We start from the raw sequence: 13,226 nt of genomic DNA on the forward strand, positions 1-13,226 counted from the left end.
GCCCCCCGCCCGGGCGCCGCCGCGTCCCCGAGGGCGTGCGTGAGTTCGCGCGGTGGGTGCGGGTGGGAGCGCGGTGTACCCGGGGAGGCGCGCGACCATCTCGCCTGCAGCCGAGGGAGCGGCGCCCGTGTGTGAGGGCGGCTCGCGGGCGCCGGAGCCTACTGTGTTTGGGGTGTTTCACTTGTGCTTAAACTCCTGTAAGTGCGGCCACGTGTGTGATGAAGGAAAACTCACTGTAGTGTGTGTCTGCATGGGGTTTGTAGCTGCATCCCCTCCTCCCTCGCCCTGCGTTTCCACCTTGTGTACTGTTGCATTTGTCATGCTCAGCTGTCACCATGAATTAATGTCCTCCAAATAGATGCATGCATGTGATGTAAATCTGCAGCAGTCTAGATACAATTGGGCAGAATGTTTTTTTACACCTACCCATCTCAAAGCACATGTATTGGCGTTGTTTTGAAGAGGGAGAACGATGCAGTTTGGAAAAGCGCAGGGTGAACTGGTCAGTGTTGTGTTTGTGATAAGGAAGGGGGGGTGTTAGGTCTGTCTTTGGAGTAGCATGGGTAGTTCATTAGAGCTTGCTCCCCCTAATGCCTTATTTGTTGTCTTCACAACCTTAGAAGTCCTCCAGCCTGACGCTGTGTCCTCCATAGGCTCAGCCTGTGTGTGTTGTAGAAGAGCCTGGAGCTACACACCTGGTGTCTCTTCATAGGTACCCTAAGTATAACAAAGTAAATAGAAGTTTTTAGACCTGGTAAGTACAACACTGCACTAAACTTACAAAGAGGCTGTGACCTATAAACCACAGACAGGTGTCAGCTGATCCACTTTCCAGTGACAACATGGCCTTGTTGAATTCCTTTAAACACCTCTTCTAAACTTTGTTTTTCTTCTGGGCCCTGAGCTGGGCCTTGAACCCAGGGCCTAAAACATGTGAGATGCTTGCCTTCTGTTAGTGAGTTGCCTGCCAACCCTATACCTATAAACCTGGATTTCACCCTCTTTTGATGGGAAATGACTGGCTTTGCCTTTCCCTTTCTGTGCTAGGTAAGAAGTGGGGTATTGTGAGTGTAGGGCTCAGCCAAGAATGAGGGACTTAGTAATAGACAGGTTGAATCACTCAGTATTGCCTCTCCTGAGAGGAGACACTGGTGGCAGCCATACCTTCAAAATTTCCCAGGGAGCACTTCTCCCAGGTTCACAGCCCCTGAAAGAAACTGCCTTGCAGGGCAGGCCTATTTTTTAGACTGGGAGACTTTGGAGGGCTGAGTGAACAGCAGACACTTCCAAAGCTATCTCACTAGGTATTTAATAAGCAGATAAAAATATAAGGACAGGTGTCTGAAAGGCAGCAGAGGAAAAGTGGACTTTACTGCTCAGAAAAAGAACTGAAATTAACCTCGATTGTGTCTCTCAGGACTGGAGCTTGTCTTCCCTACTTATCTATCTGAAAGACTGAAAGAAAAAAAAATCTCAGTTTACACTGAGCCAAATCACCAAAGAGAATTAGAAACCCTCATCCATGGCACTGCCTGCAGAGTTGCCAGGAATAGTGCTTACCCTAGTGGCCTGAAATAATTAGGTATCTCACTCAGCATCTTGTCCTGGACTGGGGATTGATTTAGGCCACTGGGAAAAGGAGGGCCCAGGGCTTTGCAGCTGCACCATAATGCCTTTTCTCTCTTCTGGGATACTACAGCAGCAGCAATTGTGTAGCTAGTTACCTTCCCATTTAGTCTGAGGTTCTGTTTAATAGGAGAAAAAGTGCAGTTCCTCAAGCTAATGTTTCTTTTTTTTTTTCTCTGTTTTTGAAATTTTTTTATTTTTAAATTTGTTTTGTCTTTATTATTTTTGAGACAGAGTCTCGCTCTGCAGCTCCGGATAGTCTTGAACTTACTACATAGTGCAGGCTGGTTTCTAACTCACTGCAGTTCTCTTGCCTCAGCCTCCCAAGTGCTAGGCTTACAGGCATGTTATCCTGACTGATTTTCCCCTCTCTTTTTAAGTGGTTTTTGTCACAGAGGAGTTTTTGTTCCTTTGTTGTTTGTTCTTGGACCCATCCATATGTGTTAGGACTAATATAGAGCTAAGGCCTTGAAGTGTTCACCTATTTATTTTCCTAATTCTCATGCAAATGAGAAATTTTTCTGGAATATGTAGCACTGAGAATGGTTTGCACTTTGGTGGGGGTGCCTAATCCATTTGTGGTAGAGGGCAAAGTGTAGTACTACCCAAACCCTGGGAAGAGTATAGCATGTTGAGTGGGCTAACCAACACGACCATTGGCTTCCTGATCTTTCCTCTGGCTAGCTCTGCTCTATTCCTTGAAAAGAGCCATAATTAAAAGGTTGAACCTTCAATCAGATATGTTCTATAAATATTAACAAAATTTAATCCTAACCTGACTCAGCTGTTGATTCTTCACAGGACAGAATACTGAAGTTTAGGTGTCTTACCGAGTAATTTTTGTCAAAGTAACTGTACAAGCCACACTCTTGTTTACCAGCTGCCATCTTGGTGGGATGTTTCCCCTGTCACATAGATGTAGTACTTCATGTATGTGTTTGGTTTCGATGGCTGTTGCTGGAGATGACCGGGGAAGAGAAGTAGGAAGAGGCAGAGGTGTTGACAATGATGGTGTAGCAGATAGTAGGCAGTGGAATAATATTGTGGCTTCATAGTCACGGTTAGTAATGTCCTTACTTTCCCTCTTACTCTGAACCTTTGCCCTGGATAAGGGAGAGTTGAATTTAGCTTTAAGAAGGGATTAGTAAGAAGAGAATGTGAATGTTGGTCTGACAGGTGGGATGGGGGAGGTCAGAGGAACCCGGGGGCCAGCACCACACTAGCAGTTTGTTTTCTTCCCGGCTCCAGACCCAGCCATTATATATTTCCATGAAACAAACAGCTACTTGGAGTGTGGGGTCATTTAAACAACGTGTTCCAAAGTATGTTTTACTTAGACGTTAATGATATATTTTCTAAATTAATGTACATTTAAAAATTTATTGGTGACCTCATCTTATTTACATATTAGGATTAATTGTTGAGAATTTGTAGTGAATTTACAAAGGACCAAAATGCTAATTATGTGTGTTTATTATTCAAAGGATATGAATTTAAAGACATATAATTAAAACCAGTTTACAATTCAAAATGATTATTACTATTTGACTTATAAAATCAAATGATCAAAATAATTGCATTATTTATAATAATTCAGGCATTCATAAAAATTTAAGAAATTTGTCCATAGAAATACAGAAATTAAGATGTATGATTATAAGTTTCACTGCATGAAATCATGAATCTAGAGGGGAGTTCTAGAATTAATAGTCTTCATATCTTTTAAGGCAACTACAGGGTAATAAATTCTTCGCATGTATTGATATAAATTTTATAATAAGTATATGTAATTAGTATCATAACCATTTTGAAGAAAGAAAAACCAAGGATCAGGATGTATTTGTGCCTATGATTATTCAAAATAGAAGTTTTTGAACTGGGGTTCAAACCCAGGTCTGGGTGACCCTCAAGGAAGTTTTTTGTTGTTATTGTTGTTTTTGAGACAGGGTCTCACTATTCGGTTCAGGCTGGCCTTGAACTCACAGTAATCCTCCTGCCTCAGCCTCTCAAGTGCAGGATTAAAGGTGTGAGCCACCACACCTGGCAAGGAATTATTTTATGTCTGCTCTTTTTTGGATTGAGGGTGAGAGCACTCTGAGCACTTGCAGATGAGACTAAGAAGGGGGGCGGCAAGAGGAGATGACAAAGATATTTTGTTTCTTATGTTTTTAGCTTAGCTGCCTAGGAAATGTGAGGAAGAAGAGTAAATTGCAGGGTTGGGAAGATATATTTGATTAGAAGAGGATGATCTTAAAATATATACCAGGGGCAGGATGCTGCTACTTGCATAACGTGTGTGAGGCCCTCAGTTCTGTCCCCAGTACCACATAACAAAAGCAACAACAAAAACGAACAAAACCCCCAGAAGGAGACACTAGAGGAGACTGTTGGCAGACAGCTGGGTACTAGAGGTGAAAAATGAAGCATAAGTAAGCTGATGAGAAAACAGCTATCATTTATCTCATCTTAATAATGCCTCTTGGAGACCTGAACTCCTCGCTTGTGCTGTTAGTGGCCTCTTAGTGTCTTCTGTAGCTCACCATCCCACTAGCTTCCCAGGCGGGTGGCTTATCCAATGCTCTACAGTGTCCTCTGCCACTGTCACTGTCCTCGAAAGCCTCCTTCTGGCTGCAGGATCCAGTGCCTTTCCCCACTTCATGAACTTAAAACTCACTCCCCCCAAAACAGTGTGGACCTTACTTTGACCCAGATATAGGTAACTTCTGAAAAGTGGAACCACTTTACAATTCTACTCTTGGGCAGCGGTATCTCATGTTTCTTATTACCCCTGAGTAAACAATGAACTCTTATCAAAATCTGTACTTTTTTTCATGTCCTCTCTGTCCTTTTGGCTCTTCCCCACCCTGCCTGGGGGCCTCTGTGAGTACTGTCCATCACACTGTCCTTGTTCTTAGTCTCTTTCTCATAGTGGCCCAAAGGTGCACCTGTCTGCCAGTCCCCAATCCTTAACCATCACCCCTCACTCTTGCCCCTAAGAACTCCCTTTTGGAGACATTAATGCCATTACCAGTAGCTGCCATGGTACCTTGTGTTTCAAGCCTTAGGAAGCCACTGCACAAGCATGGCACATCTTTTTCCAGGCACCCTCCTATGTTGATCACTGTCTTTGAGGCCCTGCCAGCCCCAGCTCTCTCCAGATCAGAGTACCTTGTCTTCTCTCTCACAGAGGAAAGAAGCAACATATAACAACAACCTCACTTCTTTGTCTCTTCAAAACTTAGTATTTGTGGCAGCTTTTTGTCCTTGTGTAACAAAATGACTGAGAAAATCAACTTACAAGGAGAAAGGATTTATTTTGGCTTTTGGTTTCAGAGATTTCAGTGTATGATTATTTGTCCCTGTTACCCTTGGGCTGTAAGAACATCATAGTGAGAAGCGTGTGGTGGAGGAAACTCGCTTTGTGGGGGCCAGGTACAAAGTGTGGAGAATAGGCCGGGAGCCAGGTACAAAGAGCGAATAGGCCAGGGTCCCATCATTCCCATCAACCTAACATCCTTGCTGTAGCCTAGTCTACTAAAGGTTCCACTGTCTCCCAAGAGTGCTATCAGCAGGGAACCAAATTCCGTAAATGGACTTTGGGGTGGGCATTTAAGGTCCAAAACCATAACAGCATTGTTTCTGTTGTCTTACTCTCCTCCCCACCCTTACCAGAAGAAAAGATATTCTTTTCCTCACCAAAGTCAGCTAGATTTTTGTTTTTCCTCTTTTAAGTCTGCTTAATTTTTTTTCCCCTTCTAGGTGATATCCATGCCCTGGTGGCCTCTATATTAAAACAGGTCTAATCTCTAGGTCTTGTCTTAGCTGATTTTTCATTGCTGGGACAAAATGCTCAACATCCATAAGTTAAAAGACGTGAGGTTATTTGGGCTCACATTTTGTAGAAGTTTCAGTCCATATTTGGCTGATTCCAAGACAGGCAGACTTTTCAGAGGGATCTGGCAGAGAAGAAAGAGCTCATGGGGTGGCAGGCAAAAAGCAATAAGGGATCAAGCAGAGAGGAAAGATAAAAATCATCCTAGGCCATACCTAGGCCACCTCTTTCTGTAGGTTTCACCTTCCAGTATCACAGCCCAGCTAGAAACCCATTAGTGGACTAAACAAATGATGAGTGTCACATAGTCATGATGTTGTCACCTCCCCATAGTCCCACCTATGAGCATAGGAGGCTTTGGGGAGACATGTAGGTATAAACCATAACATTCTATGCCTGGGCCCCGAAAGTCTCATGGACATCTCTTTATGCAAAAGGCATTTAGTTTATCTCTAAAAGTCCTAACAGTGTCACTATTGTAGAAAGTCCAAGTCCCAAAGTCTTCTCTGAGATCTAAGGCAACTATCAGCTGTGAGCCCCATATAAATATGCCCATTCCAAAAGGTTGAAGGAGGGGTAGAAAGGAATTGGATCAAAGCAAGACTAAAATACTGCAGAAAAGATGTTGAATCCTGTGGGTCCATGTCAATCACCTAGGGAGTTCACAGGATGTGAACTCTGAAGGGCTTGAGTGGCTGTCTTTGCACAGCACTGCTGGTGGTTGAAGCCCCCAACCTTTTCTTGAGTCAGCTCTGCCCACTGCCTGAGGCTTTCCTTAGCCTATCCTTATTCTGGCTTCTCCAACCTTCTGGAGTCTTCACTGTGCCTTCAGCTTCACGCTCACAGCTTCATGCAATGCCCTCCCAGGAGCAGACTTCCTGACCTCCCAGGCCTGCTTCTGAAATCTGGATGGACGCCTTCTCGACCCCACAACTCTTGTATTCTGCATGTTTGTAAAGTCAGCACGATGTGGATGATGCCAGAGTCTACTGCCAGCTGGGAAAGCCCCTGAACCCTCTGCAGCATTCCTGGTAATTGCAGAGGCCTCTGAGTGCTTGGATGACTGAGCATGGGGGACTGAATCCTGGCAGATCAGTTCTCATTCTCTAGGCTGTCACCATTCTGGAGTATGATGCCATGGGGCTGTCTTCTCAAAGCAAGTTTTTCACTTGTGTAGTTTTGAGCCTGGAAAGGGTAGAGTCATGCAGGTTCTTATGGTACCCTCAGGCCAATTTTTCTATTGTCCTGTTCTAAAATACTTGGTTTTCTTTTTCTCTTTGAGACAAGGTCTGGATATATAGCCCAGGTTGGCCTTGAACTCACAGCAATCGTCCTGCCTTAGTCTCCCTAGGGCTGAGATTACACCAGTACGCCCAGATCCAGTACTTGGCTTTTTAATAGTAGTTTTTTATTTTATTTTATTTTATTTATTTATTTAGCAACCCAGTTTTCCTCTGCTCCACTTTTCAGGCCCCATCTTAACAGGTACTTCCTTTCTGGCCAAATTCAAAACTTTTAAAATCATTCTGCTGAGGTGTTTGTTTTCGATACTGTGGGTAAAGCTGACTAAAAGCCTCCCACAGTAGCCATTCTACTGGCTGAATATTAAAACTACTGTGAACTTTCTTCCACCAGATTAATCAGTCTGCTGCCTTTAATCTCAGTCTCCTACAGAATTTCATGACATGAGCAAACTGAAGACAGATTGTCTGATAGAGCAAAATACACGTGGCCTGGAGTCCAGCTGCCAGTGGAATCCTTCTTTTAGGACTGAGACCTCTTGAGCCTGGCTCTCTTCAATTGCTTTGTAGTCAGCATTCTGGTTTTCTGAGCTCCTTCCATCACGCTCAGATCACAGCATGCTGGGGCTGCTGTTTCAGCTGGCATCTCCAAACCTTTACAAACTTGGCGCCCAAGCTGGTTCCAAAGGCTTCTGAATCGCATTGTCAAGTAGCATTACTGTAGTACCCCCTTTTGGTACCCAAATCGGTCTTAGTTATGTTTTTGTTGCTGGGACAAAATACCCAGCACCCACAAGTGAAAAGATGAGAGGTTATTTTGGCTCACACTTTGTAGAGGTTTCAGTTCATATTTGGCTAGTTCCAAGGCAGGCAGGCACTTCAGAGGGGTGTGGTGAAGAAAGAACTCGTGGCGTGGCAGGCAAACAGCAACAAGGTAGGAGGAGGGATATGTACCATTCCAGGCCATGCCCACAGTGACCCATTTCTTCTCATGGGCTTTACCTCCTAGTACCACACCCAGCTAGAAACCCATCAGAGGACTAATCCAGGAATGGATATCTACATCTATGATGTAGTCACCTTTCCAAAGTGTCGCCTAGAAGCACATGATGCTTTGGGGGAACATCTAGATATAAACTAGAACAGTCCTCCTTTCTCCTTCAGTCTTTGATGTCTGTTCTTGAAGCTGCAGACTTTCTTGGCAGAGCCTGTCAGTCTTAGCCACATCTGATTTTCATAGCACTTGATTTGAATTCATTCTCACTAGTTTGGTGAAATTGCCTGACCAGTGGGTCCTCATACTTGACAGATGCAGTGGCATCTCTTCAGTTCCCATCCTGCTAGTGGTGATTGCAAATTTGACACCCATTGGCACTCATCTTTTTGGCATCTGTGGATGCCATATCTTTTGCTTCTCCTTTCCATCTTTCTCTCCCACCTCTTCAGCTTCTTCCTCTTCTATTTCCTTAGTAGGCTAGCTATTATGTTATAGCCATTAGCTTCAAGGTAGCAGACATTTGTATAATTGTTAGATACTTGTTAGCTGGACAAGTAGGCATTCCTGACAGAGGCTAAGAATCTAATTTAGAAATGGACTGATTCCTATATAAAAGCACCAGCTGAGCCTTATTTAAATCTCAAGGGTGTTGCTTTGGTTTCTTTCATGACTCCTCCCTTGTAGCTCTCTGCCTGCTCTCCCTACTGGGGAAGAGCCACACAGATCTAGACAGGGTCTAGAGGGTTTCAGTAGAGTTCTAACAACAAAAAAGATAATGACAGATGAGAGAGAGAGAGAGAGAGAGAGAGAGAGAGAGAGAGAGAGAGAGAGGCTTGATAAAAGAGTAGTAAGTTTGAAGATGCAGTGATTTTCAGGTCCATATTGAAGTACCTGAGGCAAACCATAAAATGTTTATGTAAGTATATGTATGCGCATAAATGTGTGTGCATATTTAACTGTCAGGTTTGGAGACGAGACTCAGACCTTGCTTTTAGATTCTCTCTGTAATAACTCTAAAAAGACAAGAGATGAGAAAGAAAAATAATGGAAGTACAAGGAAAACAACTGCAAGTAGCCAATAAAAGCCAAATGTCCAAAGAGTTCAGAGGACAGAGTAATTTTATAGACTGCTGTGGCTGAAGCTCTTCTTGGAAGTCATAGGCATCTTGTTTAGCTGCTGGATGCAGTCCATAAGGGAATGCTCTTGTGCTGAGACACCCTATAGAGAGAAGGAATGAGAGGAATCCATGTCCAATTGTGAGAATAGCAGAGATCTGCTAGGAGAGGAATACGCAGAATCTCAGGAGACGAGACTGGGATTTCATCTCCCTAGTACTGCATTTAAAAATACAATGCTTTGTTCTGATGATATAAGTGAAAAACAACTTGGTATATTTGAAATAGATCAACTAGGGGCATGGCAAAGGAATAGAAAAGAATATTTGAGGATGTCAGTGTGGAGATATTAAAAGTTGTGAAATTGCTGTGATAACCTTTACAAAAAGTGGTTGAATAGAAAAAGGAGGCACTCAATATTATTGAAAGCATAACTAAGGAGTAAGTCAGCTAACTGACTCACAGCAAAAGGAAAGAAAAAATCAATTATTAGGCAGTAAAAGAAATGTAAATTATAATTGAGGAATGAATGGTTCCAACAGCTGGAGAATGGGATTTGAAACAATAGTGAATAAAAGTGCAGGCTTTTTCTAACCGAATGACAAGGGATGTTTTATTTTTGCCAAGCGTTGCAATCCCTCCCCCATCTACATATTGTCTCGGCATGCACACCTCAAAGCCCTTAGAGGATTCTTCAGATACTGGTTGCATTCCAAAGTCTAGAGCCTTCTTGTTTCTTTTATCATACTCTAGCATTTTTGTCATCTTCTGCATTTCACTTATTACTTTCACCTGACGACCACTTTTTTAAAGCTTACTGGGACTCACAACTCAGTGGGGTAGCCATGGAGACTCTCAGATCTCCTTCCACAAGTGCTTGCAACAAGGAGGGCACCAGCAGACAGCCTGTAGCTGCCATGACTTCAAATCTGTGGTAGTACTCACATCAAGGCTAGGCTGTGCCCAGCATGCATCCTCCAAAGTGAAAAGCAGATTCCTGTATCTTGTGTCCCTTAATGGAAAAAAGGAAACAGAGAACACAGAAACCTCTTTGGATCTGTCACACTTAGAAACCCCTCCAGCCTGTAGGCTGTGATGTGGAAGGAAGGCTGTCCACTTTGAGAGGGCTGAGGGCAGGACGGGTTCAAGCTATGATGCAAGCAGCCCTGAGAATGATCAGGCAGATCCTATGGTGTTAGAGACTTCAGTGGTGAGAAAAGATGTGTGAAGGCTGTGGTAATTACAAGTAGAAGAACCACATGTTGGTCTCTAGGGATCTGAAGTGAGATCCTATCATCTGCAACAGAAAATTATGTATCTTTTGAGAAATAGTTCTTTGTAAGTTACTCGGCCTTTGCTGAGAAAGAACATTTGATCGTGGGACCATGGACCATTTATCCAGAATTTCCCAGTATGAGCTGGATTCTATTGAATCTATCATGACAAAGTTGGGAGGACCTGAAGCAGCATGTTCAAGTTGGACATGGTGTATCCACAATCAGGACAAAAATGGTGTGTGGATGTGCAAGAACAGGTTGTCTAATTTCTCGCATCCCCTACCAGGGTTGTAGCAGCAATCGCTCCCCATTATAACCTGTGGGAAATGAAGGCTCCATACAGTCAGGGGTGAAAAAAAGCAAGGTTGAATTTGGCTTATGGACAGACCTGCTTGGAGCATGGAAAAGGAATGGAGGCTGCATTACAGCCGTACTCAGGATTAGCCTTCAAAATCTATAGACAGAATGTTTCTAGTGGGCAGAGCTATGAATAGTGAACTGAACTGGTCATTTATTTTATGTAAAAGGAAAGATGACCCAACATCTGAATATGTGTATATTTCTGGGAAGTGGCCAACAGCCTGGCCATCTGGTCAAGGGTTTAGAAGGAAAAGAATCGGGGCCTGGAAACATAGAAGACTAAAGAGGAGACATGTGGGTGAAAGCACAGGAGCACGTGCAGGGTGAAGAGTTTTGGGCTATATGCTAATGGTCTCTATGAAAGAAGCACTGGAAGCTGAAATAAACTAGCCAATAGATGTTGGCCTTCCTTAGCAGCCTTTGCATTTCTAAATGGGTGGACAAGAATTCAGCAGTTTTAGTGGCAGGGATGGAGCTTATCATGCGCCCAACGTCAAGGACTTAGGCCCATCAAGGCCTGTTTAGCCACTGCTGCCTCTGACTGTCCAACCTGTAAGCAGCAAACTGTTCTTTGAGAAGACCAGTTACCTTGTCAGTGGCAGGTTAATTGTGTCCTCAGAAGAGCCAGTGGTCCATCCTTACTAAAGATAGACAGCTGTCCTAGGTGTGTTCTCATCTTTTCTGCCCAGAAAGCCTCAGCCACTGCTACTATGCAGGGACCTAGAGAATGCTGGGTCCACATGCATTAAATTTTATACAACAAACTCATTTGGCAGAGTAGGGAGTGCCTGAGTGAGTGCTGATTACAGGTCCACCGGTCTTATCATATATTGTATTGGTACATACCTGTATTATTATAAAGACTTCATGAGATGAGGGAGTGATCTCCTGAAGGCGCAGATGGAGTTCAGCTTGCCGATGCCGACCTACAAAGATGAGCGGAGTCTCGAGCTGCAACATATGCACGAAAGCACACTGCTCTATAGCGATATCTCTGTAGCAGTATGTGTACCTGGAAACTAAGAGGCAGAAGCAGTAGTACTACCTTTCCATCCTATTTGATTCTGACTTGCTCAGAATTTTTGTCTTTTCTATGCCTTCAACTTTGTGTTGTATGGGGTCTTTACAGGGGCTGCACACTTGTTAGGAGACAAGGTAGGTATTCTGTCAGACTTCAGCTATGACTGTCCAGTTCTGTTGACTTGTACCTGAGCATCAGCACATAAGAAAGTACCATATTGGCATGGATAATTGACTCCAGTGAGGAGGAGGAAGAGGCTTCTATACAATAGGAATAGAAAAGAATTCATGCAGAAGCCAGGCAGTCGTTTTTGGTACTTTGTAGTACTTGTTCCATTCTCGCTTTATTACTACAGATGCAGACATGCAGCAATGCTGGATGGAGAAAAGTATGACTTACAGAGTGGCCAGGTGCTGTTGGCATGGAGGCTTGGAATGCTGCCAGGAAAGCTGTCAGGACCTACTGATGTGACAGGTGAGGGTGGGAAGAATTCAGAGGAGAGCAGTGGAGAAGATGAGAGAAGTTAGTGGCCATAAGGCCACCTGCAGAGACATGAGCTGCTGTTGTCCCTTAGCTCCCCCTTCCTAAGCTTCCCTTCAGGAAGAGAGATCTATTGAGTTGTTCCCAAACGCGTGTGAAGAAGATGATCACTGCAATTCGGGAGGAGTTTGTGGTGGTCACGGATGTGCACCACTCAGATCTTCCTGTAAGAGAATTTGCTTCAGGGAGTGAAGTTGCTGAACGGCCTGCAGCTCTGTGTTCTGGGATCCCAACACTGTACTTGTCCACGTGCATCATGGCCTATGACAGCACCATGGGATTAGGAGGGCAGGGCCGTGCTATCTCCCTGCATTTCTGTGCTCTTTTCTCAAGGATCCTCAGGTCTACTGCAGCATGAAGCTTCCTTCTTTCCTTTCACCAGTTTCAGCTGACATCATAATCCAAAGACTTTTCCTAATCTGTTGCTTCCTGTGTCCCTTATTCTTCATGTGTTCACTCTGTGAAGTCTCTGGTATATCTGTTTCTGTTTCCTTAAGGCCTGAACCAATACACCTATGGGCTTTGTAAAGTTTGAACACACACACATGCACATGCGTACAGGGCTTGCTCAAAGAGAAATGGAAAGTCACATCTAGAACTTCCTGAAACTGAATTGCAATTCAGACTTCACTGTTGCACCACTACATTCCTATATTATCTATGGAGAGCTGACTTCATGGAATAATGGAATGAGCTCCTGAAGGCACAGAGAGTTCAGTTTGCTGATTTCAGTCTGCAAAAATGAGGTGGTGTCTTTCAGGGTGCAGTATATTCAGTAAAACAAACTACTCTACGGGGGTGTCTCTAACAGTAGGAAAAGAATGAGGAAGCTTTCTGAATACTGATGAGGAAATATTGTCAAATTTTAGTGGATGAAAAACATGATATAAAACAATAAACAGTATGTAATATTTTATATGTATGTGAAAACAATTGAAGATAAATAGAAAAAGAGAGTGGAAGAGGAAAGCTACATTGGAGAGCAATTGGATTTGTTCTTATTTTGAACCTTGAAGTTATTTTTTTCTTACTGTTTATTGCTCATTAAATTGAAATGGTGATCTTTAGCATCTTAGCATTTTTATTATTTTTCTTAATTAAAAATCAATCCTGTCTGTGTGACTGAATAGAGCTGCCAGTTGGCAGATGATGCAATAATGTGTAAAGCCAAAGTGTGGACCCAGTGGATTTTAGGACCCTCCAAAACTTACTGTCC

The 13,226-nt window shown here is 43.4% G+C and overlaps 1 long non-coding RNA gene across 2 annotated transcripts; it reads left to right on the forward strand.

The window, feature by feature from the left end:
* The first annotated feature begins 6 nt into the window (after positions 1-6).
* LOC111818425 lies at positions 7-12,855 on the forward strand. 2 transcript variants are annotated; one of them, XR_002822417.1, is made up of 4 exons: positions 7-197; positions 621-754; positions 6,326-6,489; positions 11,826-12,855. It is a non-coding gene; the product is annotated as an uncharacterized LOC111818425 (long non-coding RNA). The 2 variants fall into 2 exon arrangements; XR_002822418.1 differs by having other exon boundaries at positions 654-754.
* The last annotated feature ends 371 nt before the right edge of the window (positions 12,856-13,226 follow it).

Source organism: Octodon degus, unplaced genomic scaffold (assembly GCF_000260255.1).
Source record: "Octodon degus isolate 3935 unplaced genomic scaffold, OctDeg1.0 scaffold00091, whole genome shotgun sequence".
Lineage (NCBI taxonomy): Eukaryota > Metazoa > Chordata > Mammalia > Rodentia > Octodontidae > Octodon > Octodon degus.